Genomic DNA, 27,680 nt, shown 5'->3' on the forward strand with positions numbered 1-27,680 from the left:
GCACAGCTGGAGTATTCTTAAAGGCTGTCACGGAAGGCTAGATTTTCAACAAAAACATCAAGTAAAAGAGGAACGTGCAGCTAGAAATACACTTTGTAAAGTAAGATTTGTTTGTCCTCAGCTTAAGATGTCTAGCTGGCTGCGTCCTTGCCTTCCTCAGGGCCGGGCCCATGTGTCGAAAGCCGTCTTTAAGCCTTCTGCAAGAGTCGCCCCCAAGCCAACTGGGCCAACTCAAAGTTCAGAGGGGGATCGAAAGAAAGGCTAGCAGTTCTCTTTCGAATCTGACTAAAGCCCACATTCAGAGTGCCACTTCCTGACTCTTCCTTGGCTGTGGGATATGAGAACTAGCCTCTCTTTTCAGGAGTGACCCTCTTCCCTTCTTACGGGAGTGTAGTCTGGCTTCTTGGCCTCAATAATACAGTCTGTCAGGGCACTGCAGAGTTAGCCCGATGCTCATCCACAGGACCGGCATATCCAGCATCAGGAGGTTTATTCTCTTCCCCAAACACTAGGACAACTGTGATTTAGGTCCTGGACATCTGAATGTGGCTTATTGCCATGACTACTGTGTTATATTCTGATTCAGAGTCAACACACACTGATTACATGTGTGTGGTCTGCCAGGCTCCTGGGCAGGCATTTGTACTTGTATTATCTAATTCATCATTTAACACAAGTCCCAGAAAATTCTCTTGGAAAAAGTGTTGTGGACAAATATCTTTGGTTAACACTGCCTAAATATGTTTTCCTTTTGCAGACCCACCCCCAAGGTTACCTATAAACTCTTCTTCTCTTTCCTCTCCTGCTGCTTTCTCCATATACCTCCATTACCTCCATTCTCTATCCTAACTTGGCAGGCGATGACTGTGGTAGGCAGAATTCTAAGACGATTTGCAGTGATCCCACCTCCTGGGACCCACATCCTGTGTAATCGTCTCCCCTTGAGTGTGGGATGGACCTAGTGACTCACTCCTAACAAAGAGACTATGGCGAAATGGATGGGATGTCCCAAGACTGGGCTGTGTATTCTCTTCCAGAGAAATGGAACATATACTAATATATATGTATACAAAGAGATTTATTATAAGGAATTTGTTCACGTGATTATAGAGGAGGGAAGTCCCAAGATCTGCAGGGAGAGTTGACATATCAGAGACCCAGGAACTGATAGCGTAGCTTTCATCCAAAAGTTGGCATGCTTGAGACCCAGGAAGAGCCAGTGTTTCCATTTGAAACTAAAGGAAAACAAAAGCTAGTGTACCAGTTCAAAGGCAGTCAGACAGGAGGAGTTCCCTTTTACTCCGGCGAGGGTTAACCTTTTGTTCTATTCATGCCTTCAGCTGATTGGATGAGGCCCGCTCATATTAAAGGAGATAATCTGCTTGACTCAGTCTACCTATTTAAATGTCAGTCTCATCCAAAAACACCCTCACAGAAACACCCACAATACTGTTTGACCAAATACCTGGGCATCTTGTGGCCAAGTAAGTTGACACATAAAATTAACCATCACAGGTTACAAAAGTCTTCTGTGGCTTCTATATCTTGCTTGCCCTCTCTCTGGATCTTCTTGCCGGCTCTGAGGAAGCAAGCTGCTGTGTGTGAGCTGGCCTGGGGAGAGCCCCATGCAGCAGGAAACTGAGGCAGCTTCCAGCCAACAGCCAACAGACATGGAGGCCCTCAGTCCAACATCCTGCTGATAGCCATGTGAGTGAGTTTGGAGGTGGATCCCTCCCTGTCCATCAAGCCTTGAGATGACTGTGACCTTGAGATGACTGTGACCCTAGCTGACATTTTGACTATAACCTGTGGGATACCCTGAAGCAGAGAACCCAGCTAAGCTATGCCTGGGATTCCTGGTCTTTAGAAACCATGAGATAATAAATGTTATTTTAAGGCATTTCATTTTGGGATAAGTTTTTCTCAGCCATAGATAATGAACACTTCTCCAACCTTTTACTAGAAAGGATGTCCACATAGCTGGATAAGTTCTGCCTGTGGCAATTAGACAGTAGAGTTTAGGGAAGGGGACTTACAAAAAGAATGGGGCAAGTTCACGGGAAACAGAAACATAACCTTTCTGAATATTCTGTATCTGCCGTCTTGCCCCATGCCCTTCCCTTCTACCCATTGTCCCTGCCAACCAACTCCCAGGTCCTGGGTACCCACTACTGTGCCATATTCTTCCCACTCCCACACAGCATAGATCAGTCAACATCAGACCAGCATATCTAAAGACCCATTCTGTGATTCTTTGTTGGAAGTGAGGTAATAGTTGATTTGTTTCTGTCTAAGAATACAATAGAGGAAGCAAATATAGCTTTTTTTTTTTTTTTGGTTCCCTTGGGAATCTTGACTACATAATTTTATATTTTTCTGTGCCCACACAAAGGAGCAAAGCATGATCTTATAGCTATGGACACCTAGTTTTGAATTTTGGGTTTCTCATTGGCTATCCAAGTACCTACATGTCCTGGAGCCTCAGTTTCTTCATCTGTAAATTGGTGTGATAAGTCCTCATGGGAACATGAGATAATGTAGCAAAAGGACTAAATGAAATAACATGTGGGCGAGTGTATAGCAAAGTGCCTGGTACATGGTAGTTAATTTAAAAAAGACATTTCTTTCATCTTTCAGGTGTAGAATTGTTCTTTGTAGCATGATAGCAGAGGGCGAGTCTACCTTAATTTTTATGAATAGAAGTAAAAATTTTGTAGTTTAAAAATTTGCTTGTAAAAGTATTTGATGGCCAAAGTCAATGATTTGCTGTAAGTGATTCAGGTTAGAAAGGTTGCGTTGTTTATAAAAGTGGAGTCAAAGATGAAGAACCAGATACGTTAGAGAATAGTGGGCCAGGCAGTCACAGAGCTGGGCTACACCTCGGGGCCACAGACCTGCAAGGTCCAGGCAGTTCTCTAAGACTGGATTATGGCATTTTAATTTCTGCCTGGGACGCTGCTTGTCCAATGGGTCAAACATTGCTTTGCGGACAAATTTCCTTTGCCAGTAGCTGCAGGCCCCAGTCTGTATAATGCAAAGCCCTGAGCCTAGAGCACTACCTATGGATGAGTATTTTATTTGGGTCTATTTATCCATTGGAATTGTAGCACATTGATACTTCTGGGCTGTTTTTAAACCTAAGACACTGGGATGCCCATTTGGGGAAAGAACACATGTTCGCTATCTAAGAGCATGGAGCATCTGCCACGTGCTGGGCACTAGAGGACATGCACAGAGTCCTGAGACTTCCCAGGGTTGCAATGCAGGTTATCCAGAATCCTTTGGTCACTGTGCACTGTAGAGCCCAGTATTTGAGCACCTCTGCTATAAAAAGTAGAGTTATTAATTTCTGCACTCTCCACTTCCAGTTTGTCACTGCCATGCCAGGGGTGCCCACATTTTCAGATGATCTAAGAAGTAGACAAAGCCTCAGGTGGTACCACGGGTGACAGCCCTGCAGACACGGAGGGTAGGAGGCACTTCTGGGGAAGGCCAACCAGTTGACTGTAAAAAGCCCTCTCATAAGGTTGTTCAGCCTGATTCTTACAAGTATAGAACAAAACATTAGGATAGTCAGGAAAGATCAGCCTTCAGATAGATTTGCACAATTAAACGGCATGCAAGTAATGGAAAAGCAGAATGCTGATTTATTAATGTACAGGGGAGGATGTGTTCCTGACTCTGGTCAAGAGACCAGAGTATTTATTTGCACCTCAGTCCCTGGTGCATCTTGCCACGACCATCATCACTCTGTCCGTATCAAGATACCTGGGAAGCTGCATGAGTGAGCATAAGGTTCCTTGGCAATGAGACTGTCTTGAGTAAGGTCTCATCCAGACGATGGGGAGACCTCATGAAATACCCCTGCTTCTCAGCTGAGTTTACCTCTCTGAGTATACCAAGCACCTCTCAATGCCCCTGATTAAGAATCTCCATCTGTTTCCTGGATGCAACTAGACACTCATTGCTAAGTTTGCTTCTTAGCACCTGGGTTCTCTATGTTGGCATTGCCCTTCTGTGGGCACAGTCTACTGACAACACGCAATGATTTAATTAGTTTAACTCCAAGAGGACCCAGGGAAAGGAGTCAAGCGGAGTCATCCCAGATTTCAGGGCGATGGTGGGAGAGGAGGAGAGGAGGTGCAGGCTTTTGGTGAAGGACTTATTGAGAATTTGCAGGCCCTCAGGAAGGAGAATGACAACTCCGTGTTGGTGCAGGAGATGGCAGAAGGGCAGTGGGAAAGAGCGTGCTGCCACTCTGCACAGCGGGAAGGAGCAGCACCCCCGGAAGCTTTGGGAGTGAGCCTCAGGGGTGGCAGAGATTGCATGGGCTTGGGAGAGATGAAAGGCGACCTTTCTCAGTTTTCTTGAGTGACATAATCCTTGAAGCTTTTGATATAAGAATATGGTTGAGGGAGGATAGGCAGAGAGAGGTAGGGAAGGGTTGTATGAAAAAAGTGATTGAAGTTGGATTCTCCACCAACTCTGGCAGACGTGGGGTGGACCAATTTCATATTGAGAAAATGAAGAAATGTGATATGTCTTCACCTGAGCGCCAAGGAGAAAACTCTTCTGAGAATCTTTCCTGTTAATGCCAAAGACACACGTGGGTTGACCCAGGAAGTTAGTGCCCCACTCATCTACAAGGACTCCACCTTAGCCCTTAAGCCATCTTTCTCCTCCCATGTAAGCCAGCATCAAGTCCCGATGCATTCTGTTAGCTTTAAGGGAGAAGAAGGAAGCTGCCTATGGAGTGCCCACTGGGTGTTTTCTAAGCCAGAAGTTCTCAACTCTGACTGCATGTTAGAATCACCTGGAAAGATCTGGGGAAAATGATCATGCCTGGGCCCGACACCCAGCCAATGAGTCAGAGTCTCCAGGGGCAGAACCCAAGCATGAGAGTTTTCTGAAAGTTTTCTATATACTTTTAACACACAGCCAGTGAGAGCCCCTGGTCTGGGGCCCCATGGTAGACTCTAAAAATATAATTCAGAATGGGAGGCTCTGCTAAAATAGTGAGTGTGTTACTACATTGAGAAACAGACTCTCTTTTAAAGTATTGATATTAGCATTTTACGAACAAAAAGATGAGTGGAACAGGCTCTAACCGTGCAGAAGCAAGGCCAGCCAACGAGTGAGGGGCATTGTGTGTGGCTTTGCTCGGTGAGGGGAAATGCTGGGCGCTTTGGAGTCTTTTGGAATATGCTTACTGCTTGAGATAATGTCTGAGGGCTGAGACTGACATGAATTATTTAGATCTTTAGGGAGACTCTTTGCAATGGAATCCATTTTCCTTATCCTTTCTTTGCATAGTCAGATTGAAATGGTCAAACCTCTGGAGTAAAACTGACTTTACAAACAGCAGCAAACTTTTTCTGATGCTTGCTATCGTATTGCTGATAAAACCTAAAATTGATTGAGATGCCCCTTGGGAAGTTTCACGAAAACTTAAATCTTGTTGCTATGAAGTGTTATAATAATTTCCTTTGTATGTCATATTCATGGGATGTGTGATGTGCATTGAATGAGAACTCAGATCGGGGATAGAAGTTCGGTCTTTTCAAGGTGCTGCAGAATAAAGATGCAGAGCTTGTATTGCAAGTTCACATTTTCTTTTTTCCTGGGAGGTTTTGGCCTTCTGGTACAAAGAAGTGTGAGGTTCAAGAGCCTTTCTGCATTTGGTGTGACTGGAGTGACCCTGCGTCCTGATTTGCCCCAAAGAGTTTGTTTCCCCCTGTTGTCTTATGTTGATTATTAATAGCCCACCTTTTCACTTTCAAAAGTGTCGTGGTTTAGGTGATAAATCACATGGTTACTCTCATCATCATAGTACCTTTGCACTGGGAAGAAGAGACCTGTGTTCTTGTACTATTTCTTCTACTAACTAGCTCTATGCTCAGCAAATTAATTTTCTTTTAGGGATTTAGTTTTCTTCCCAGTCTAGTAAGGGGGTATCTAACACAGGGATCCAGCAACCAGCCTCCAGGCCAGTAAATCATATTACATACAGATTTTTGTATAAATTATATATATATATCTGCATATATATCTTTGTATGTGCCTTTTTTCTGGGGAGAGTTTTGATAGCTGTCATCATAGTTTCATGAACCGCAAATGGTAAAGAACCACATTGGATGGATTCTGTAGTCCTATTAATCTCCAGAATTCTGTACTGCGGTGGTTGTGATGCTTTTAAAACAGAATTTGAGAGTCAGTTAAAATATTGTCTGAGAGTATCTCCACAGTGAGAACTGTATCGTAATTGATTTTCCTTGTATCAAACAAATAAATAGAATCTTATTTTTAGAGACAGGCAGCCCACGCATTGCAATGATAAAAGGACTTTCCAACAAGGCAGACAGGAACCCTGCAGTTGGGAATACAGAGCTTTCCCCTTTGGGAAGAACACAGGAAGAGAAAAAGAAACCTCAGGGAGAGAGGAATCGGTCTTTGTGAAGTAAGGATGATTTACAAGACAACCAAAGAAGCCTCTTGGCCTTCTTGTCTAAAACTGATAGAAAAGAGAATGGGAGATAAGTAATTAAGGAAGTAATTATACTGTAGACTAAAAGAAAAGAAGGGACCTTGGAGTTTGCAGATCTCCTTTTCAGCTTTGCGGTTAAACTTGTGCATGACCTTGGGTGGGTCAGTGTCCTCAACTGCAAAACCAGAATCAAACTGCGTGATCTTTGTCATGACTGGAATCCCTGCACTTGCTCATTCTCACTCATTTCCGTCTTTCAATGACCTTGATGGAATCTTTCCGTCTCTTTTTTCAGAATCAATTCACTTGCCAAAGGCCTTCCTATACTGTATTTTTTCATAAATTATGCCTCATTAGGAGCATTTCATATTTTACACCTATTTATATTGTAGACAGAAAATATACTTTGAAATTATAGCCAGAATTTTCTTAGTGTTTTTTTTTTTTTCAAGAATGAATCACCTGAGCAAGATAACTTAGAGGCTGCTTTTTTGTTCAGAGTGACTGCTGAAACAATTATGGGAGTGGCTACAAACAGATCAAAAAGTGACTTGAGCAAAATTGTTCAGAGGATCAGACTGCAGCCTGGGAAGCCAGAGAGGCCTGGCTCTGATGATAATAGGAAACATTTGGTACTAACCCAAATTTCATTGGAATCTTCCATGAAGTAACTCATGGGAGATGGTGAAGAGTTCACTATTTACTTTGTGTGCATTGTTGAACAACTTTCAGTAAGAATTTCTGATATAATATTTATATTCAGGGACAACTCATATCACAAAAGTAATAACTTTTTGTTCATTATCCATTAAACTAGATCAACAATCTCTGGAGTGAAGTTTGAGCACCTCAGGGTAAATGCAAGATGGTTCGTTGGGTCATGGAGAAAATATTAAACTCCTATTTAAACTTCTGTTAGGGTGTGCTATCAAAAATGTTTGGAGGACCCAAGACTAAGCCATTGTCTATTCTTTGCAAAATGTTTGTCTTGGGAGATACATATATATTAATACAATGTGCTATGCTGCAGTGGGTGATAAGATTTCAACCCTTTGTGATACTGGGCTCTGGAGAAGGTGCACTAGGACATTTCTGACATAAGGTTGAGTCTGATACCATGCAGTGGCAGCCTGAAGATACTGAGACACAAAATGGATGACCAGTGAACAGTGAATTTGATACATGGTCCCTTGAAAGTCACGTTTGAGATGAAAGTCACACAGTCCAGACACCCAGGGATTCTGGCAGGTGTCACCACCATCAGCACCCCTTACCCCCAAAAGGATTGTGTTCTTCCTTCTCTGTTACTTCTTTTACAAAGTACAAGGAAAACAAAATCTTAGGTTCATTATAGCTCTAGTATCACTTATATGAATGTCCTTTCAAAAGAATAAAGAATGAAGAGGAAAAATGGATAAACCCTTACATGGAAAACAACTGAATACAATAAAAATATAATATCTGAGCTAACTCCTAATTCTTGGCTGTGGCCATTGGATATCAGTCTTTGCTCTTCATTAGAATAATGTGGGAAAATTTTAAAAAAAAATACTAAAGCCTGAGACCCACCCCCAGAAATTTCCCCAAGTGATTCTGGTTTAATTGTCTGGGGTGGAGCCTGGCACCAAGCCAACCTCCCAAGTCTCGCTGGTTTGAAGATAGGCAAGGAATGCCCTGTGGTCTGTTAATTTCTGTGACAAACATTAAACATTAAATATTCCAGCTCTCTTTCTGACTGTTAGGAGAAACCAGACTTCTTCCAACTCATTAAATATCCATGTCTTTGAGAACTGACAAAGATAGGAGCTGGCACCTACATAACTTAAAAGCTACATTTGAGAAGTCAACAAACTTGGCATTCAAATGAAGAACTTTAGGCCATTCTATCAGAAATTATTTTTCTCTTATCCTGATCCCCTGGAGACATACTTTCTGATTTAAAATTCCTCCTCTCTCTTTTTCATACTTGAGTGTGGACATTAACTTCTTCCTTGTCTGTCTGGTGGTGCAACTCAGTAAAGAAAAATGCTGATGAATCGTGTAATATTGGGAGAACTCTAGGAAGGAAAAAGGAATTGGCTACCTCAATTCATCCATCATTTTTCAAAGGAAATGAATGTCTGGATTTCTCTTTTAAGTTATTGGTTGCATTGGGGATGATGGGGGTGAGATATCTGCTCAGTCACACTCTTCAAATTGGAATCTGCAGACAGAACTCATCCATCATTGTGGTAATCCCTTTTGTGACATCTTTCTGTTGAATCCCTTCTGATGACATATGGAGCCACAGGAAATTTTGGGAACAGAAATGATTTCTGTATAAATCAGTAGCATAAACTTTTGCAGAAGATTCCTCTTTTTGTTTTATTCTTGGCGCTTTGGAGAGTAAAAAAGAGGGAAGTTAAAAGTACAATAATTGGCACAAAAATATGTGGGTGGGGAAAGAAATCTGATTACTCTCCACTGATTACTCTTCAACTGTCTCCACCCTTAGGTATGACCTATGTATCCATGGGGTCAGTCGGGGAGAGAGCCTGTGCCAGGGAGTTTAATAAAGGGTATGGGAAACCCATATGAGAAACTAGTTTAAAAAATGATGTTGGAAGAGACTGAAAAACCAAACGGGATAGCCAGGGTGGGTGCTTGGGGGGAACACAGGGTTAGGGTTAGTGGCAGAAGCAAGTCGGTACTGGAAGGGACCTGGGTAGGAGGTAGTGTTAGCAGAGGCAGGAAACCAGGCTGCTGGATACCGTCAGTAACCAAGGCGGATGCTACATGCAGGAGCTGGGTGGGACCACAGAGGGAAGAGCTTCTTTGCTAGACTGGAACCAGGAAAAGGAGGGAACAAATACCCTGACTTTTTCCTTCCTCTACCCCTCCAAAAATGTCTCTAGTGCCTTCCATTGGATAAATCTAACAGGAAGCCAATTGTTTCTAACTGCCATACCATTTTAGCAAAACAACACTAATTGTCACATTAAATTAATCTTGTTAATTTGAACCGTATTGGTTTGGTGGTTTTGTTTCTACTTTGTAAATTTGTTTTGGTATTATAGTTGTTTAGCATAATGAGTTTATATCTAGTTTTACATTTGTATATATATTTAAGTAACATTCTAATGAAAGTAATTTGTCAACATCAGGGGCTTGTGAGAATATATTTTTCTCCAAAAAGAGGGCATACATTACTCAAATTTGACAATAATGATATAAAATCTTGATAGCAGGAATCACTCAGGATTTAATAGGGGAAACTGGGAAAGAGGATCTGAGGATTGCCTAAGATTTGAGTCACAGAGAGTAGGGAGTTCTCAATTTTGCTTAGGATGACTATTTTAAATACACACTTCAAAAAGGGAGTCTGTTTACTAAAACTCCAACTCATAGGCAGATTTTGCTTTTATATCAGGAGTATTTACCAAAATATTTTAAGTGGGATCAATAGAAATGTGGTCAGCCATGAGGCTTGTCCCCAGGGTTGATTTCTACGTGGGTGATCTTTGCAATATGTTCTTTTTTGTAGCATTTTCTGGTCTTCAGCAGGAAGTATTTTAGTCAGACCTAAAGATGACCCTAGAGGCCAGGCTGGGAGCAGCTGGCCTTGAGCCTCTAGTGACAATGCGACACAGAGATTAGAGTCAAGTTGCCCCAGATTGGTGAAATCTTTTGTTCACTGATAGAAGCATTTTGTCTAAATTCCTGTCTATCCATACAGAAAACAGAGACAAGAACACACAAATCTTCACTAGTTTCTCCATTGGTTGAAATATAAATAGCAGTTGTATATAACAGAATAAGTAGCTTTATTTTTAAATTTAAAATAATTATGAAATATTTCAAGTATGTAGAAAATAATATAACAGGCATTTGTGTATATAGAATCCTGCTTTTAAAACTGTTAACGTTTTGTAATAGTCATTTCAGATCTCTCCCTCCCATTCTTAAAAACATAATAATGTTATAGATATAAGTAAAGCTTTAATGTTCATTATTAACCATTTCTTTACATTTTAATTTTCCATTAGAATTCTTATTTGACCCATGCATTATTTTGGAAATTAAAAATTTTCCAAATGCCAGGAATTTTTTTGGACTATCTTTTGGGTGGATGGTGGTTGGAGAATATAGTCCATGTGATATCCATTCTCTAATATTTCTTGAGATTTGTTTTGATGCATAATTTTTATAATTTTCTTTGTTCTTAAAAATAATGTTTAGAATCTAATTGTTGGGGCAAGATTTCATATGTTTCCTTTAGCTCAATCATATTTATTGTGTTATTCATACAATCTATGTACTAATTAATTTTTCATCTCTTTGATCTATCCATTTCTGAGAAATAGACATTAAAATATTCCTCTGTGGTTGTACATTTATCAATTTCTCCTTATATTTTAATTTTTGTTTTGTATGGTTTAGAGCTCTAATGTTGGGAAAAAACATGATAGGATTATGTTATTTTCCTGGAAAATTATTCTTTTTTAATATGAGGTAATAGCCTTTATTATTCCTCAAAATACTTGAAGTCTGTTTTATCTACTATGTATATCAATATACTAGCTTTCTTTAGTTTGGAGTTTGCCTGGTACACAGATGCCCCTTGACTTATGGTGGGGTTACATCTAGATAAACCCATCATTAGTTGAGAATATTGTAAACTGAAAATGCATTTTAAAGGAAGTCAAAATACTTTACGTCAAAATATATTTCCTTGATATATTTTGAGATGGCTGTCAGAGAGCCAGCAAAAGGAAGCAGTGCTAGAAAGCTGTGTTTTGTGGAGGAAATTTGTATTAATATCTGTAGAAAATCTGTATTAATGTCGTCAGACCTTCTACTGTCCAGATCTAGAAAAGATTAACTGAGAGTCAGTCTGATACCTTTAAGGGTCTAAAAGAAACATTTACCATCTATTTCCTCTGATGGTAAATAAACCTGCAAGGTTTTATTCACATAACAATACCGTCTTTGCTAGCCAAGTCTCTCCTATAACCCCTCTTGCCTCTAAAACCTGATTTACTGCCATTACCTGTTTTTGGTGATTCTCTGAGCCCACATTCTTTCTGTAACCTTAAGATGGCATATGCTTCTGCACCCTATTGGGGGATAGAGTCTTTATTCTACAGGCTCCCGTGTACACATTAATAATAAATTTTGTATGCCTTTTCTCCAATTAATCTGCCTTTTGTGAGATGGTTTGTCAGCAAACCTCCTGAGGGCAAAAGGAAAACTTCCCTTCCCTTACTACTTAATACACCTAACTACCAAACATCATAGCTTAGCCTAGCCTACCTTAAACGTGCTCGGAACCCTTATGTTAGCCTAGAGTGGGGCAAAATCATCTCACACAAAGACTATTTCGTAATAAAGTGTTGAATACCTCATGTAATTTAGTGAATACTGTGCTGAAAGTGCAGAACACAATGGTTGTCTGGGTATGATTTCTACTGAATGTGGTTTCTACTCAACGGGCATTGCTTTTGCACAGTGGTAAAGTCAAAAAACCGTTAAGTTGAACCATTGTTAAGTCAGGGACACTCTAAGTATTGTTGTTTATTTTCTGCCTTTCAGTGTCATTGTGTTCTAGGTGTATCTCCTGTAGGAAGCATTCACCTGGATTATTATTTTGTCTGTTCATTTTTAATCCAACTAGAAAGGGTCCATCTTTTAACAGGTGGTTAATTGTGAAAAATAAAAATAACATACTAAGCCCCCCAATAGACTGAATGGACCTCCTCTTGTCCAAGGGGACCCCAGAGAAACCTTAAAAAGTGAGTTCCCAGTCATGACGGGATGGGAGGTTGGACACACCTTATTATACCCCCTCCCTGAATAACCCCATTAGTCCTTCTTACCTAAAGATTAAACAGATACTGGCCCTTTAAAAACACTTGTTCCATATCTGATTTCAACTAACTGCCTAATGCTGCTCTTCCCTATTTGCAATTTTTACACCACTGACCAGCATCCCTCCTTGATAAAAGGCATTGACCATGGGGTGGTTCTGGCCAGTCTACAGAGGATGTGCAGTGAGGCTTTTTGTGTCCTTTGCTTCACCTTTTGACATCGGAGGACTGAAAACTCTACCCTTGGATCATGCTAATGCTGCCATTTTTTGCACATGCGAACAATGAAGGGGCATGAAGCTCACTTGTGCATGGGCATGTTTCTCCTTTCAAAAATATTTATGTCTCCTCGTATAGCTTATTAAATGTTTTTTTGGACTCCCCACTCAGCATAACATCCTATTCTTTAATCCATTGAAGTGCTTGCTATCAGTTTTCTGTTCCAGGCTATGCTTCTCAGCTTGCAAGATGGCCAGCCTGCAGGCTGCAACCCTTTGTGAGAAACAAAGCTCTCCTTTCCAAATTTATGAACCTCGCCATTTTTCCATTGACAATTGTATTACATTTTTTATGATTATTTACATAACATATTTCATGATGTTTTCAGTTTTTTCTGAAAATTGAAGTTATTTCTAATGTATAGATATGACTCTAAATAATACTTAGGATCTATTACATATTTGATTTTAAATGGATTTTATGTTTTTATTTTCTTTCCTCTGCTTTCTTTGATTGAATCAATCAAATTTTCTTTATTTTTAATTTTATCTTATACTGATTCAGAAGTTTTACACTGTTTTGCATTTTCTTTTTTCTTTTTTTTGTTTATTTAGTAGTTATTTGTACATTTCTGACATACACATTTGATTTACACAGTCTAAAGTTAATCCTTTTGAACAAGAAAAAGACCTTAGTACATTTTGACCATAAATAATCATATTTTTCACATCCAACATTTTAGCTCTACCTTGTTTTTAAACTCGCCACATGAAATATTATTAATTTTTTTATGTTAACAGGAAACAACAGACTCTGTAAAATAATTTAAAGAAGTTTATTCTGAGCTAAATGTGTGTGACCAGCCCAGAACCCATGGCCTGAAGAGGTCCTGAGAAAGTGTAGCCAGGGTAGCTGGGTTATAGTTTTTGGTTGTTTACATTCGTAGAGACAGGAATTATACTTATGACTCTAAGTCAGCATGTGGAGAGCAGAGCATGCATTGGTTTGGACTTCTCAAAGGGGAAGCAGTTTACAGGTTATAGGTGGGTTTAAAGATTCTTTGATTTGTAATTGGTTAAAGAGATGCAGCTTTGTCTAAAAGCTTGGAATGTTTTAACTTAAGATAAGGACGTCTGTTAAGCAGAGATAAGACACTGGACATTTGCTGAAACTCTAGTGATCTGTTAAGTAAATTGATGGCCTGCAGGTGTGGTTTAAGGTTTGTCTCGTACAGCAGCAGTCCCCAACCTCTTTGCCACCAGGGACAGGTTTCATGGAAGACCATGGAAGACAATTTTTCCAAGGACGGTGGCAGGGGGCGTTGGGGTGGAGCTCAGGCAGTGATGCCTGGCCCAGTGCCTAACAGTCTGTGGACCAGTACCCGGCTGCAGGGTGTGTGTGTGTGGGGGGGGCTTGGGGCCTGCAGTTGTGTAGCCTTAGGCCTGGTGATGATTTAGCGTCTTATTGTTACAAAGAATATCTCCTAAAAGGGAGGGGAGCATGACTAGGGCACCTCCCTTCTTATGGCCAGCAACTCAGCTGTAGGGTTTTTCTGGGGTCCCCTTGACCAAGAGGTCATCCATTCAGTCAGCTGGGGGGCTTAAGATTTTAATTGATTCACATTTATGTATAATGTTGGTTTAATTTACACACATATTTACCAACTTCTTTGCTTAACTGTCCTTTCGTTGCTATTCTCTCTTCAATTTAATTTCCCTTCATTCTGTGAGGGCCTTTGTGTGGTATTTCTCATTCTTTGTTGGCCAGAATATTTGTTTTTATATTACCTCCATTCTTGAATGATAGCTTAACTTCATAAGGAATTCTAGGTTGAAAATGATTTTTCCTCAGCACTTTGAAGATATTATTTCATTTTCTTCCGGCCTCTGTTATTGCTTTTGGGAAGTCCGCTGTAAGTCCAATTGTTCCTTTTAAAGAAATATGTCTTTTTTTCCACTGATTTTCTTGGGAGTTTCTTCTCTTTTGGGTGCTCCATGGTTTTGCCTTGATGCACATAAGTGTAGATTTATTTCTATTTTTCCCTCTCTGGCCAGTTTGTGCATCCTCTTCAATGTGAGAGTTTGTGTCATTTTTTCAATCCCAGTCATTACCTCCTGAATTTTCTTCATTTTTTCTATGAACCTTTCTAGAAATCCTATTAAATAGATGTATTTTGGATCTTTCACTTGAAGGAAATCAAATGTTTTGCCTTCTTTGATATAGTTCAAGATGACTCTTCAGAAGGGCTGAAAATATAAGAAGAGCTGAAAAGCTGTCTTTTGAGGGGAGATTTGCAGCTGTAGAGAAGATCCGCACTGATGCAGCTGGGCTTGTCCAAATCTGGGGAGATGAACGGAGAGCCTTTAAACATCTGAAAGAAACACTCCCCGTCTGTTCTCTCTGAGGGCTGCTGCCTGTGAGGTTTCATCTACACCACAAGACCACCTTTGCTAGCCAGGCCTCCCCCTCTCTCCCTCTCATAACCTGTCCTGCTGCTATAACCTGTTTTGAGCCATGCTCTGAGCCCCCATTTTTTTCTGTAACCTCAAAATGGTGATGGTGTAAAAGCATCAACCATCTTGCATCTGGGATCTTCGTAAGACTCTCCCGCACTCTAATAAATTCGTCTGCCTTTTTTCCTATTAATTTGCCTTTTGTTGGTTGATGTTCCAGTGAACCTTCAGAGAATGAAAAGGAAGTTTTCCCTTGGCCTCTACGCACTCTTTCATCTTGCTTACTTTCTATCTTCTATATTTTTACATTTAGAAAAGTCTCTTAATGCTACATTCAGAGCATAATATTTTCGGATTTTTCTTCCAGTTAGCTAATTTTTTCCTCATCAGAGATCAATATGTTATTTAACCCACTGAATTTTAAGATTTTTATCTTTTATTTTCAGAATTCCATTTGGTTCTTTTAAAAATTATGTGTGTGTGTTTTAGTCATAGTGTCTTATTCTTTGATCATGAATTTTATTCCTTCATAAATCTCTTTAGACATTTAAAATACTTTTTATGCTATCTTTTAGATAATATAGAATTAATTGACAGTGATATTTTCTTTTCTGTGGGACCTTTCCGAGATACCTTTGGACCCTCACGTTGGATCATTACTTCATGATCCAATATTATATGATATTTTTATTGTAACCTGAGCTTTAGCAGATTTTTTTCTTCCTCTGTGGGAACCCCTGTGGTCTTCCCTGTGAAGTATTCTTCTAGAGAAGTTTTGCATTTGCTTCTTCAAGAAGCCCTGGGCAACCAGCCCAGGAGCAATGTCTGTGTCAATCTCAAACTAGGGAAATCCCATATCACAAGGAAAGCATAAACTCAGTCTCCAAGGTTAGATTTGGCATGGGCTTGGGGCTTCATTTTCTCATGGGAAACTTTCCTTTTCCCACCCTGAGCTTAGGGCTGTGACCAGCCTCATTGCTGTTTCCCTGGGCTGGTAGGCGGACTTTGTCCAGTGCCTTTATCCTGAGGTCATCACCCTTTGGGGTCCCAGCTTCACGTATAGTCGCAGCTGCAACTGTCCTCCTCGCACAGCCCCACCCTCACATCTTGTCCTCGTGTGGATGCACAGGGCCTATTGCCCCGTCTGATCTGCATCCACCACCCTGCAGCTCCCATCCCGGGACCACGCTGCCTGCATTTGCACACTCTCTGCCTTTCGGCGCCTCTTCATTTCTGTGTGCTTGGACTTCCTCTTTATTTCTTATGAGCTTAGCTGGGCATTTAAAAAAGAGCTTTTTCTTATCTCTTTTTACCCAGCATTTCTAGATATTTGTAGTTGAAGTAATTCTACTTTAGCTCAGTTGTATATGTTGATAGAACTCATTTATTTTCTCTGGAAAAATACAACGTGTATGTCCTATAAGTTCCTTATTTAAAAAAAAAACCACATAGGTCCATATAGAGAGTTGAGATGTATTTGCTCAGTACTCAATATACTTGAGCAACTTGTATAAAAAATATCTGTTTAATGGAATGTTTGGCAACAAAGACCAAACTTTTTTTTTAATCCTTTCTCTTTTAAAAATTTGTTTTAAAAAATACTCTGCATTCTGTGAACATATTTAAATTATCTGACTAGTATAATGTGACTATTGACTTAATAAAGGGAAAAAAGCCAATTAGAATACATTTATATGTTGTGGTCAGAGACCACTCATTGTTATGCATGGAAGGGTAAGTAAATTGTTCAGTATGTAAAATGCATCACATAGAAACATCAACTAACCAATAAGTGTGTAGCTAAAAGTTTCTTCCATAAAGCAGATTCTAGAAGTTGCTACTGACCTCTTTAAAACAAAAAGGGTCAGGGAAGGGTGAAGAAGGAGAAAGGCAAAGCTCCCAGCTCAGTGGAAGCTTGTATGAATCGGGGCGGTAGGTCAGGACTGATCACAGACAGTATCCTGAGGGGTTAGACTGGATACTCCTTGTCTTCTGGTACTCAGCGTTTGTTCTACCCTCTTTGACACCACTACTGATTTCCTTAGAGGAAACCATTCTCCATGAACCCGTGTCACTCCATGGGACTGTCATGTAAGGTGCCTGGTTTTCTCTGGACAACTGATCCAGACCGGTTTTTCTATCCTGGGAGCTTGAAGCTTTAGCAGAGTGAAAAGGATCAGAAAAATGATCAACAAAGGCACTTTTCATCAGTTCTGTTTGGATTCCAGGAGCTGCCCTCTTTTTTGGGAAGCGAGATTGTTTTAGCTCCATTTATTTGGTATGCCATATGATATTCTTACGTGAATTTCTGTTAAGACTTAAGCCAGCCGGCTCAGTCCCTGTTGCCGGCTGCCAAACCCCCTTAAGTTGCTTTGCTTTACACACAAAATATATTCCTATATGAAAATAGTTTTTGGTAAATTAAGCTTCATTTTAAAACTCACTATTTAAGTAAAACCAGTGGTGAAATGAATGTAAAACAATTCTCTCTGAATATATCCATTTTCTAAAAATTTTTTACATTTTGAGTTTTCTTCGAGTGAATTTCACCTGCATTGTGCTTTTAACAAATGTAGTTGATTATGCCTTGGCAGGTATAATTTGACTTGGGGTCAGTCTGAATCGGTGTAGTCCATTATGGTATGCATGTGAAGATTCACTTTAAGTATGAAGCAGAGATATTTGTATCTTGTTGTTAAGCTTATACAAACAAGATGGAATAGAAATTGTGTTCAGAGTGCTCAAGTACCTTTTGTGGTCACATATTTGCTGAGTAGAAAGAGTAGATTTGGTTTAGGTTCCCCTTTTTTTTTAACTTTCATAATTAAGAAAGGGTTCTCAGTGTTTTATCGTTTTGAAATTGCAATGTGTAATAGGAACTAATGAATCACTTTGTCATTATGAAAACCAAAGTAAAATTAGAATGTTGTTTTGCAAAAAAACATTGGCAGTTGTTCTGTTCAGAGTTGTGTAAGTTGCTCTACGTGCAGGAGTTCCATGAGCCTTTAAATATATCTACACCCTGACTTCAGTCCTCTGTGGCTTGGATCAGGATGTCCTTCCCGTCTGAAGTGCCCCTCCACTGCCCCTTTGCCTGTTGAAGTTCTACTCATCTCCCAAGGGCCAACCCAAACATTACCTTCCCCTGGAACCTTGCTCAATTCCACCCAGCAGAATTAGTCACTCCATCCTCGGTCTCCCTAATCCTTTCTTCGTGCCACTGGAGATCCTATCTCCTCATCTAATAGTAACAAACTGTAGAAATAATCCCTGAAAGCATAGTCCTCATCTAATAGACTGTGAGCAAGCCAGGAAGGGCGGGAGGCACTGGCTCCAAGCTCTATGCAAACTCCACGCAGAGCAACTACTTTCAATACCTGTAATCAAATTAGCTTATCTGCTAGGAACTGAATCCCCTGCTTCTTCAATTACAGGAAATCCCTTTAATACGTTTCTTAGACTATATAACATCTGAAGTATTGTCAAAAGACCACAATTAACAATTATCTGCAGAAGGATTTTAATAATGCACATCGTGGAAACCAATATATCCCCCTTGCCTTAGTCTTTGTTTCGATTTAAATGTTACCATATGCTTCACACTTTGAATACTCTAATTTTGGGAGATCCATCATGCCTTTTGGGAATGAATCCCGATTTTTGAGGCAAAAGAACTTCAATTAATTAGTTAGATAAGGAGCTTGAAGAGAGAAGTGTTTAATTTTTTTTTTTTCCCTGACTTAAAAACAAATCTGTTCTAATTTGGAGTTGACCAAGCCCCTGCATATTTGGTAAATGGAAGTTTGAACAGTGGCCTTCCTAGGTCCCTGTGGCTCACGTGATAACAGTCTAGGGCACCATGTGGCCCAAATGTCTGTCAGCACCACCCCATCCACTCCTGACTCGGACTTCATGTTTTACGCACACACTGTCTTTCTCTGACCACGGTGCCCTTCCTATTCCTGCCTCCGCCGCTCAGAGGAGTCTTCCTTTAGTCTTTGGCCAAATCCTACTCATCCTTCAAGACTCTGCTGTTACTGCTCTGCCATCGATTTTTTTTTTTTTTTTTTTGAGACAGAGTCTTGCTCCGCATTGCCCTGGCTGGAGTACAGTGGTGTCATCATAGCTCACAGCAACCTCAAACTCCTGGGCTCAGGTGATCCTCCTGCCTCAGCCTCCCAAGTAGCTGGGACTACAGGTATGTGCCACTGCATCAGGCTAATTTTTCTATTTTTAGTAGAGATGGGGTCTCGATCCTGTTCAGGTTAGTCTTGAACTCCTGACCTCAAGTGGCCCTCCCTCCTCAGCCTCCCAGAGTGCTAGGATTACAGGTGTGAGCCACCATGCCTGGCTCTACCACTGATTTTTTAAAAAATATTTTCTGAGTGCCCGTTATTAGTCAGGAAGAGAAGACAGATAAGAACCATGTCATCCATGGGTTTATATTCTAGTAAGGGAGACAGATAAACAAATAAAAGTAAGATAATTATCAAGTGTGACAAATTTTCTGAAAGAAATGAGCAGTGTAGGATGATAGGGTATACCTGAGAGTGGGGCTTTCTCTGAGGCCAGGAGTCTGGGCAATATATTGAGAGTCCCCCAACTCCTGAATCTCTACCAATAAAAAAAAAAAAAAAAAAGCCAGATGTGGTGGCATGCACCTGTAGTCCTAATTACCCCAAAGACTGAGGGAGGAGGATCTCTTGAGCCCAGGAGTTTGAGGTTGCTGTGAGCTATGATCACACCACTGCACTTCAGCCTGGGCAATAGAGTGAGATCGTATCTCTAAGAAAAAAAAAAAAAAAGCATTAGGAGATTAAAGATGGCTTCAACTTCTTTACTATTTCTCTCCTTGAGAGGTGGACTCAGTGGTTACACATGAATAAAAACTGGAACAGAGAGACATTTTTCCTCCCTTCCTTCCTTCTTCCCCTCCTTTTTTCTTCTTTCCCTTCCTCTCTCCCCCAACCTTTCTTTCTTTTGCTTTTTCTTTCTTTTTCCCTTTCTTCTTGTGGTAGTCTGAATAAATGGCCCCAAAGATGTTCATGTCCTAATGCCTGGAACCTGTAAATATGATACCTTACATGGTAAAAGGGATTTTGCAGGCGTGATTAAGTTAAAGATCTTGAGATGAGGAGATTATCCTGGATTATCCGGGGGCCTAATGTAACCAGAGGAGTCTTATAAGAACAGGCTGGAGTGTCAGAAGACAGAGAAGGTGTAAGAACAGAAGCAGAGTTCAGAGAGGAGAAAAAGATGTCACATTGCTGGATTTGAGATGGAGGAAGGGACCATGAGTTAAGAAACATAGGCAGCCTCTGTCAACTTAGAAAGGTGAAGAAACCATTCTCCCCTGGAGTCTCCAAACAGAAGGAATGCAGCTTTGTCAACGTATCTTAGACTTCTGACCTCTAGGACTGTAAGATAATAAATGTGTTGTTCCAAGTCACTAAGTTTTTGTGAATTTGTTAAAGCAGCAATAGAAAACTAACATACTTTCTTCCTTTCCTTTTTTTTTTCTTTTACATTTTTTTCAAGAGGTAGTATAATGTAGTGACTAAGATCATAAACTCCAGAGCCAAAACGTCTGAGGTTTGAATTCTGGTTTCACCTGCTGTCTTACTCTGTAACCTGCAGGTTATTCAACATCTCTGTGCCTCTTTTAAGTCAGGTGTAAATGAGAAAATTAGAAAAATCCATCTCAGAGGGTTGCAACTTAATGCATGCCAAGTGCTTAAAACAATGCCCACATTATACACACATTAGCTATTATTATTTTGTATCTTCATAAATGCCAAATTTAATAATTTTATGAAAATAATTTATAGTTAGAGATGAATATTTTCTATTTTATTAATTAGTAGCAACTTAATGGAGATTAGCATATGGGCCACAGTTTATTTTCTTCTGAAATAATTTACCTCATTTTTCTGTTTGTTAAGATAATGTGTGCTAATTTTTAAGAATTTTGAAAAGATTTTCAAAGTGTAAGAGAAAAGAGAAGGTGTTAATAATTCTACTATTCTAGACTTTGTAACGGGTAAGTAATATTTGGACACATTTCTATCTAGATTATTCTATTTTTGAAGAAATGGCTGAGGTAATATTGTTGTATATGTGTTTTCACATCCTGTTCCTGTTTTTGTTTTTAACTTAAGTGTGTATCACAAGCATTTTCTAAAAACACCATAGTGTAGCAATGACTCTGATGCTGGGCATTCAGCAGCTTTAAATTTTTATCATAAATAATAATGAGATGAATTTTCTTACATCTTTTTTTTACTATGGTAAGATACACAACAAAATTTTTTATTGTAATTGTTTAAAACTATACAATTCAGTGGCATTAAGTTTTAATACATTCACAATGTTGTGCAACTATCACCACTATTGAGTTCTAGAATTGTGCATAAATCTTTGCTTGAATTTCAGATTGTTTCTGCAAAATAGATTCATAGAGAGTAAAGTATTGCATTAACGGAAAGAATATTTTAAAGTACATCCAGAAAAGTTTTACTTGTTAGCTTTCCATTGTACAAGAATGTTGGCCTTATCATCCTCATTTACACTGAGTGTCATTCAAAATACCTTTGCTAATTTACAAGTAAAAAAATAAGATCTTATTGTATTTGCATTGGTTTAATTATTATGAGGCTGAACATTTTATAATAGGTTAATTAACTCTTTTATTTTATCTTGTGAGATGTCTGTATGGCACCAGGGGACATGAGGAAGTGAGGCTGCAACTCTACCCTCTGTTCCACTGTCCTGATTTAACTAGAGGACACTATTCTTATCTGCTTTTTATCTTAGTTTCTATGCAGGATTTTATTGGAAAAAAGGATCCCTTGACTAACCAATGTTTCAAAACAACAAATCTGGACTAAAGGTTTTCAAATATTTGTGTGTATAACTAATACCTGGCCAGCTTGTGAAAAATGCAGGTTCCTAAGACCTATCTCAGAAGTCTGTGTGGGTGGAGCCAGGGATTTGTATGTTAATCGGGTGCTAGGTTAGCTCACACAGACCATCCAAACAGCACAGTTGGAGAAACGCTGTCGTACCCTGTTTCTCATACAGTAGGATTTGCAAGGTGATTCTAAGTCAGACGCAAGATCATCCTGAGTGAGGTTAAATAAAATCCAGGTGGCATTAAATAAAAGGGAAGCACACGGGATGAGAGATTTTCCTTTGCCATTCTCTTTCCATCCTTCTGAATAGATTAAAGGAAGTCTCAGTTTGGTGCGAGTGAGTCTTTTGTAACTTTCTAACACATATTAACCTCCCTTTTAACAAAGATAGTATAGGCCTTAGGCGCAGAGCTTTTAGCAGATAATAGTATCTAGTTAAATTTTAATAGCATTATTTTTTTAATTAGGCTTATTTGTGTGATTACCTTCTAATTATGAAAAATTATATTGGAATTTAATTATGGTACTGGTATTAAGATCTTAGGAAATGACAGTAGAGGTGTTATGGGTAAAAATTGTGAAGGTTGAAATCAAATGCATCAAATCTATGAATCAGTAATTTGGAATATGAGTTGCTGTCCAGAAAGATCAGACTCAAATCCAGAACTGCGTAGGGGGTGGTTTGGGGAACCCCAAGGGAGACAGGAGTGGAAGTGGCTAAGAAGCTTTGGAAACAGCATTGGACGCTATGTTCTTGATAGAGGGACAAAGAGGGACATTCGCCTTCTTCACAACTTTTACCTGTGGCTCACACTGCCAGCTACCTTAAGGGGAGTGATGCACTTTGCTGTTTATTCCTGCAGATGATTCAGGTTAAAACAGAAGAACTTATGTCTATCTTCAGTGCCACATACGTGATTCTTTGCAGGACTAAAGTGTGCAAGTCCTTGCCAGCTGGCAGCCCAGTATTTGGCAGAAGGCTAACGATGCTGCCTTGAGAAGTTACAGACAGTTTCCCTTCGCCTCTTCTCCCAGGCTTTGGAAGAAAAGAAAACATCCCTGACTCACCACGCCATGTAAGGCCTAAGGAGGACTCTAAGAGAGCTTTGTAATGGGTTCCCTTTTAAAGCATGATAGAGGCTGGATTATTATTGACTAAGAACGTTTCAGGTTAGAAAAAAAGTTACTCAAATATTATGAATTTGAAAAAGCTGATTCTAGACCAACAACCATCCTGATGTTTTCTGATTGAGTGTTTAGTATCCCCACAGGAAGTGTTATTTACATGTGAGCAGTTTCCCTAAGACAACCATTTATCATACTAGCTGCAGTTTACCCTATTATCTCATTTTATGAACAGATCTTGGTTTTTAAAATGTTAAATCATTTTCTTTAGTAATACAAATTTTAAATGGAGAATGTCTGTCACTACATCTTAATAATGGAAGTATTCTACTATTCTTAATTTTCTGTCTGTATAGATAAGAACTAGAAGGAATGGCCGGGTGCGGTGGCTCACGCCTGTAATCCTAGCACTCTGGGAGGCCGAGGCGGGTGGATCGCTCGAGGTCAGGAGTTCAAGACCAGCCTGAGCAAGAGCGAGACCCCGTCTCTACTAAAAATAGAAAGAAATGATCTGGCCAAATAAAAATATATATAGAAAAAATTAGCCTGGCATGGTGGTGCATGCCTGTAGTCCCAGCTACTCGGGAGGCTGAGGCAGTAGGATTGCTTGAGCCCAGGCGTTTGAGGTTGCTGTGAGCTAGGCTGACGCCACGGCACTCACTCTAGCCCAGGCAACAGAGCGAGACTCTGTCTCAAAAAAAAAAAAAAAAAAAAAAAAAGAACTAGAAGGAAAAAACTAACTATTATAGTCCTACAATAACTTCATTTATAACCAGGGCTGGAAGTAAAGCTACAGAAATGCATCTTCAATGCAAACTTGCTCCTGGTGTCTATATCCTCTGTAGATCTCTTTTAAGCCTTGAGAATAACGTGTCAGGAACATAAGAGCACATCCTCACCTCACGCCCCTTTCTCCTCCAGTGCGGGCTTAGTTAGCTGTGCCAACTAATAAATAGATGGGCAGTGCAGATTCTCCAGCTTGCTCTGTTGGAGATGGGGAATCTTAGTGCCTCAGGGCCTCTGAGGGCACAGCCTTAATCTCCAGAGACCTTGCCTTCAGGATTTGAGGTGGTGGAAGAAGCGAGAGAAGGCCTTTACGTACTCAGTGTTGTCATCAAAAGCAATTACCATAGACCTTGTCGAACCTGGCACTGTGTTGGGACGTGCATCAGCAGTACTGAACAGTCTTTCTAGGGGAGAGTGTTCACGCCATGTTAACACTGGTGTCCATGTGGTGGAAAAACTCCCATCCATGGCATGGCAAAGACATTTCCCCTTTCACCAAATTTATGGATGGAATAAAAGGTAGTCTTAAATTTAATTGGCTTCTTTGCTCATCCATCTGAGGGGCTTGAAAGCTTTCAGAAATAGGAATCCTGTGGCATTTGCTAAGGGTGATTGGAAGCAAGAGTGGACGTGGCAGCATCTTTGGATGTAGCACCACAATTGCTACAAAATGCTTTTAGCTGCTGTTGGAGGAGGAATCACGGAGGAATCACCCCTGAACCCGTGTATGTGGTTCTCCTATTGCAATCGCTCTTCTAACTGTGACTTTGGGTAGACAGGCTGAAGCCGATGGATTCATTAGGTTTCCCCTGAATTCATCCAGTAGGATTTCTCTTCCCCCAGGGGTGTGGACGCAGCTTTGGTTCTCCCTCCTGCACTCGCTCCACTGCCTCTCCTGTACTTCCCATTAGGGCACAGAAGATTACTCAGCAGGTGAAGGCGTCGCACACTGTTTGATTTTTAATAGGAGAAACCCTCCAGTCAGAGGTAAATCTTACTTGGAGTGTAGGTGGTTGTAAGTCTGAAGTGAAATGTCAGTATGGCATTTCAGCACTTTCAGCCGGAGCCCCCGGGGGCCACATAAATCATACAAGGCTGTACGACACTGACTTTCACTTGAAGTATAAGCTGAGCAGATGATTCTGCTTTTTCACACCGGAGGCCAAGTTCCTTCTGAAGCAGCCATAGGCAAGATGAGGGTGGCCTTCTGGAGGAGTAAGGTTTGAGTCAACTCTATTGAGAGTCAAGGAGAGAAAGAGCCTAGTTCCCAGCTGGTCTCTGCCCAGAAGCAAGGGCTCTAGGGGTTGGTGCATGAGCTCTCTTCTCTTAATAACTAGGCCAACACTAAACAGCAGGGGCTGTGGAGAACCCAGGTTATGAAAATGATAGTCATGTGCCTGTCAGGCACACACCAGAATGCGTAGCTCCATGGTCCAAGAATCCCTACTGTGTATGGAATTATGATGCGTAGAAGTCAATTTCAATTTCTTAGGTAATGTCCAATAGTGCATAGTCTTCATTGTCCCTGGAGAATGGGGCACATCATGTAAGGTAACAGTCTGCTTAGATTTCTGCTTTAAGGAAGAGATGCTGTTGCAAAAGAAATGTTGAAGTTAAAAACAATTGACAATGATGAATTGATTGAGCTTGGACACAGACCCTAGAACGTGAGTACCTCACCACTCTTTAACTTGCAGTCCACCTTTGATCAGGCTTTTCCTGTGATTGTGCAGCCAGGAAATAACAATTCTCTCGGTTTAGCTCTTAGGTGGCATTTGGGAAATGGCTGCCCTTTAGAACTTGGCTCTGATCTTCTTGGTATTGGACTGTGCTCCATTCTTCTGAGCACATGTCTCAGATTCTTTTTGCAGTTGGGAGCACTATCAATCCCCTAAACCTGCTCCTTACACTCTAGCAACTGATATTATATTAAGTTCAAAGGAAAATATTAAGCAACTCTTTAGGGTCTTCATGTGAAACTGTGTTTTGATCAGTATGCCAGATATAATTTTTAAAAGTCATATAAATTCTACCAGCTTAAAAGCAAAGAGAGTAAAAATGATTTGCATTATGTTTCTAGGATTTCTTAAAAAATTTATTTTCTGGCCAGCCAAGAACTCCAGCTGATTTCATCTGCTGATATTTGGTGTTGTGCAACAAAAAAAAAAAAAAAAAAAATTTTCCAAAGAATTTTGTTATCAGTAATGCTGCTGTGCAGCCTGGCATAACATGCTTGACAGTATCAAAAGAGATGGTATCATATAAATGTAACAGGGAGCAGAATACAGTTTTGTTTCATGATTTGGCCAGAAAAAACAAATTACCCTGAGTGACCCAAGGCAACCTGACTTCGTTAGACCCCTGGTCCTTATCCACATTATAATTTTGCCCCCTAGTAAACAGATTATAAAAGAAAGGTTACCGGGGCTTTCAGAAAGGAGACTCTATCCTTTTCAATGACGTCTGATTTATGAACTGTTTAAACTATTTCCCAAAGTCTGCCTTTACGGCCTCCCCCCAGTCTGATAAACACTGCACAAAATTTCTGCTGGTTTGCAGAATCTGACTCTTATGTGTCTGAAGTCCTCTTTTGGATCCTGGGAGGAAGAAACACTGAAGTCTCCAAAGAGCTGCTGGTGACAAATGTCTACTACATTTCCTGATGGCAGAGAACAAAAGTGAGACTTGAAAGAGAAAACATACGTGCACTAGAATCCTCTCCCTTCAGCTCTTTTGGAGCCAAATGCTGACCTATAAGATTTTTACTCCCCTACCCCCACCCCCTCGGCAATTCTCTCTCTGTCTCACATTGTGGTCTGTTCTCCAAAAATATATCCTTCTTGGTTTCAAACTAGATGGAGTTACAGAAAACAAACTCTAAGTTCCCGGGCTCACATTTTTCTCACAGCCAGGAAGGGAGTGGGTGAGAGCCTGTGGATTGCCCTCTCCCTCCCAAAGCAAATTCTTTTAAAAATATAGAGAGAACATAACTCAGCAGTCATCTGGCAATGGGTGAGCATGATTATCTTTCAAAATAATACTGATGCCAAACTTTGTAGAAAGAGGAAACTGCTCTCTTTGTTCCAAAGACCCTACAATGTAGATAAATATCTCTCAAGGCCTTTTTTAGAACTGGTTCATTTGCTAGTCTAGACTTATAGGAAGGCATCATAAAACTGTTCTTTTCAATGGGCCAAATTCTCTTCCAATGCAACCTTATCTGCCCCAGAACTGAAATGAATCCCAGTTTTCAAAAGAATTTGGCAAGCCCAGGCCAGTTCTTTTCCCATTCATCTGATCTAGATCTTGATCAACATCATATTAACAAGGGTTTTGAAGGTTTTTTTATTTGTGGGCTTTATTTTTAACAAGGGAAGCATCTTCTACCTGAGTTGGCCAAGGAGATGATTTCTTGGGCTCTGCCGAGAGAGGACTCTGAGTGTGAGATAGTTAGGTATTTGGTTGGAAGGCAGGTTTGCTCCCCTTGGATCTAACATCTCGATCTTTGCAAGGACATTTGTGGGCCCCCTTTGTCCCCTACACAAGGCAGCAGTGAGTAGCATTTGCAGTGTTAGGGTGTTGGCTCAAAAGAGACAGCATATTATTCCATAGAAAGTATGAGAGCATCTGGGAATTATGAGGGTGTTTGTGAATAACATTCCTGGTAGACACATGAGATCAGCCTTCTTCCCGTCCTCACCCCCACTGGAGAGCGGGGGTGGATGGACAGAGGTGAGGTGGTGTGACATGAGAGCTGGAACACAAGTGGGAACAGTCAGCTTGGCCGTATTGAAACCCTATTTGCCATCTCCGAGTGGGGCCATTCCAGTATTTGGTGTCCAAGGGAACTTAGTCC

General features: G+C 40.3%; 1 long non-coding RNA gene across 1 annotated transcript in view; it reads left to right on the forward strand.

The window, feature by feature from the left end:
- The window catches only part of LOC138382809 (uncharacterized), a 52,923-nt gene that overhangs the window by 743 nt on the left and 24,500 nt on the right, over window positions 1-27,680 (forward strand). The window contains exon 2 of the long non-coding RNA XR_011233474.1: window positions 19,081-19,200. This is a non-coding gene — a long non-coding RNA (uncharacterized lncRNA). The remainder of the gene's footprint in view (window positions 1-19,080; window positions 19,201-27,680) is intronic.

This window comes from Eulemur rufifrons, chromosome 1, assembly GCF_041146395.1.
Source record: "Eulemur rufifrons isolate Redbay chromosome 1, OSU_ERuf_1, whole genome shotgun sequence".
Lineage (NCBI taxonomy): Eukaryota > Metazoa > Chordata > Mammalia > Primates > Lemuridae > Eulemur > Eulemur rufifrons.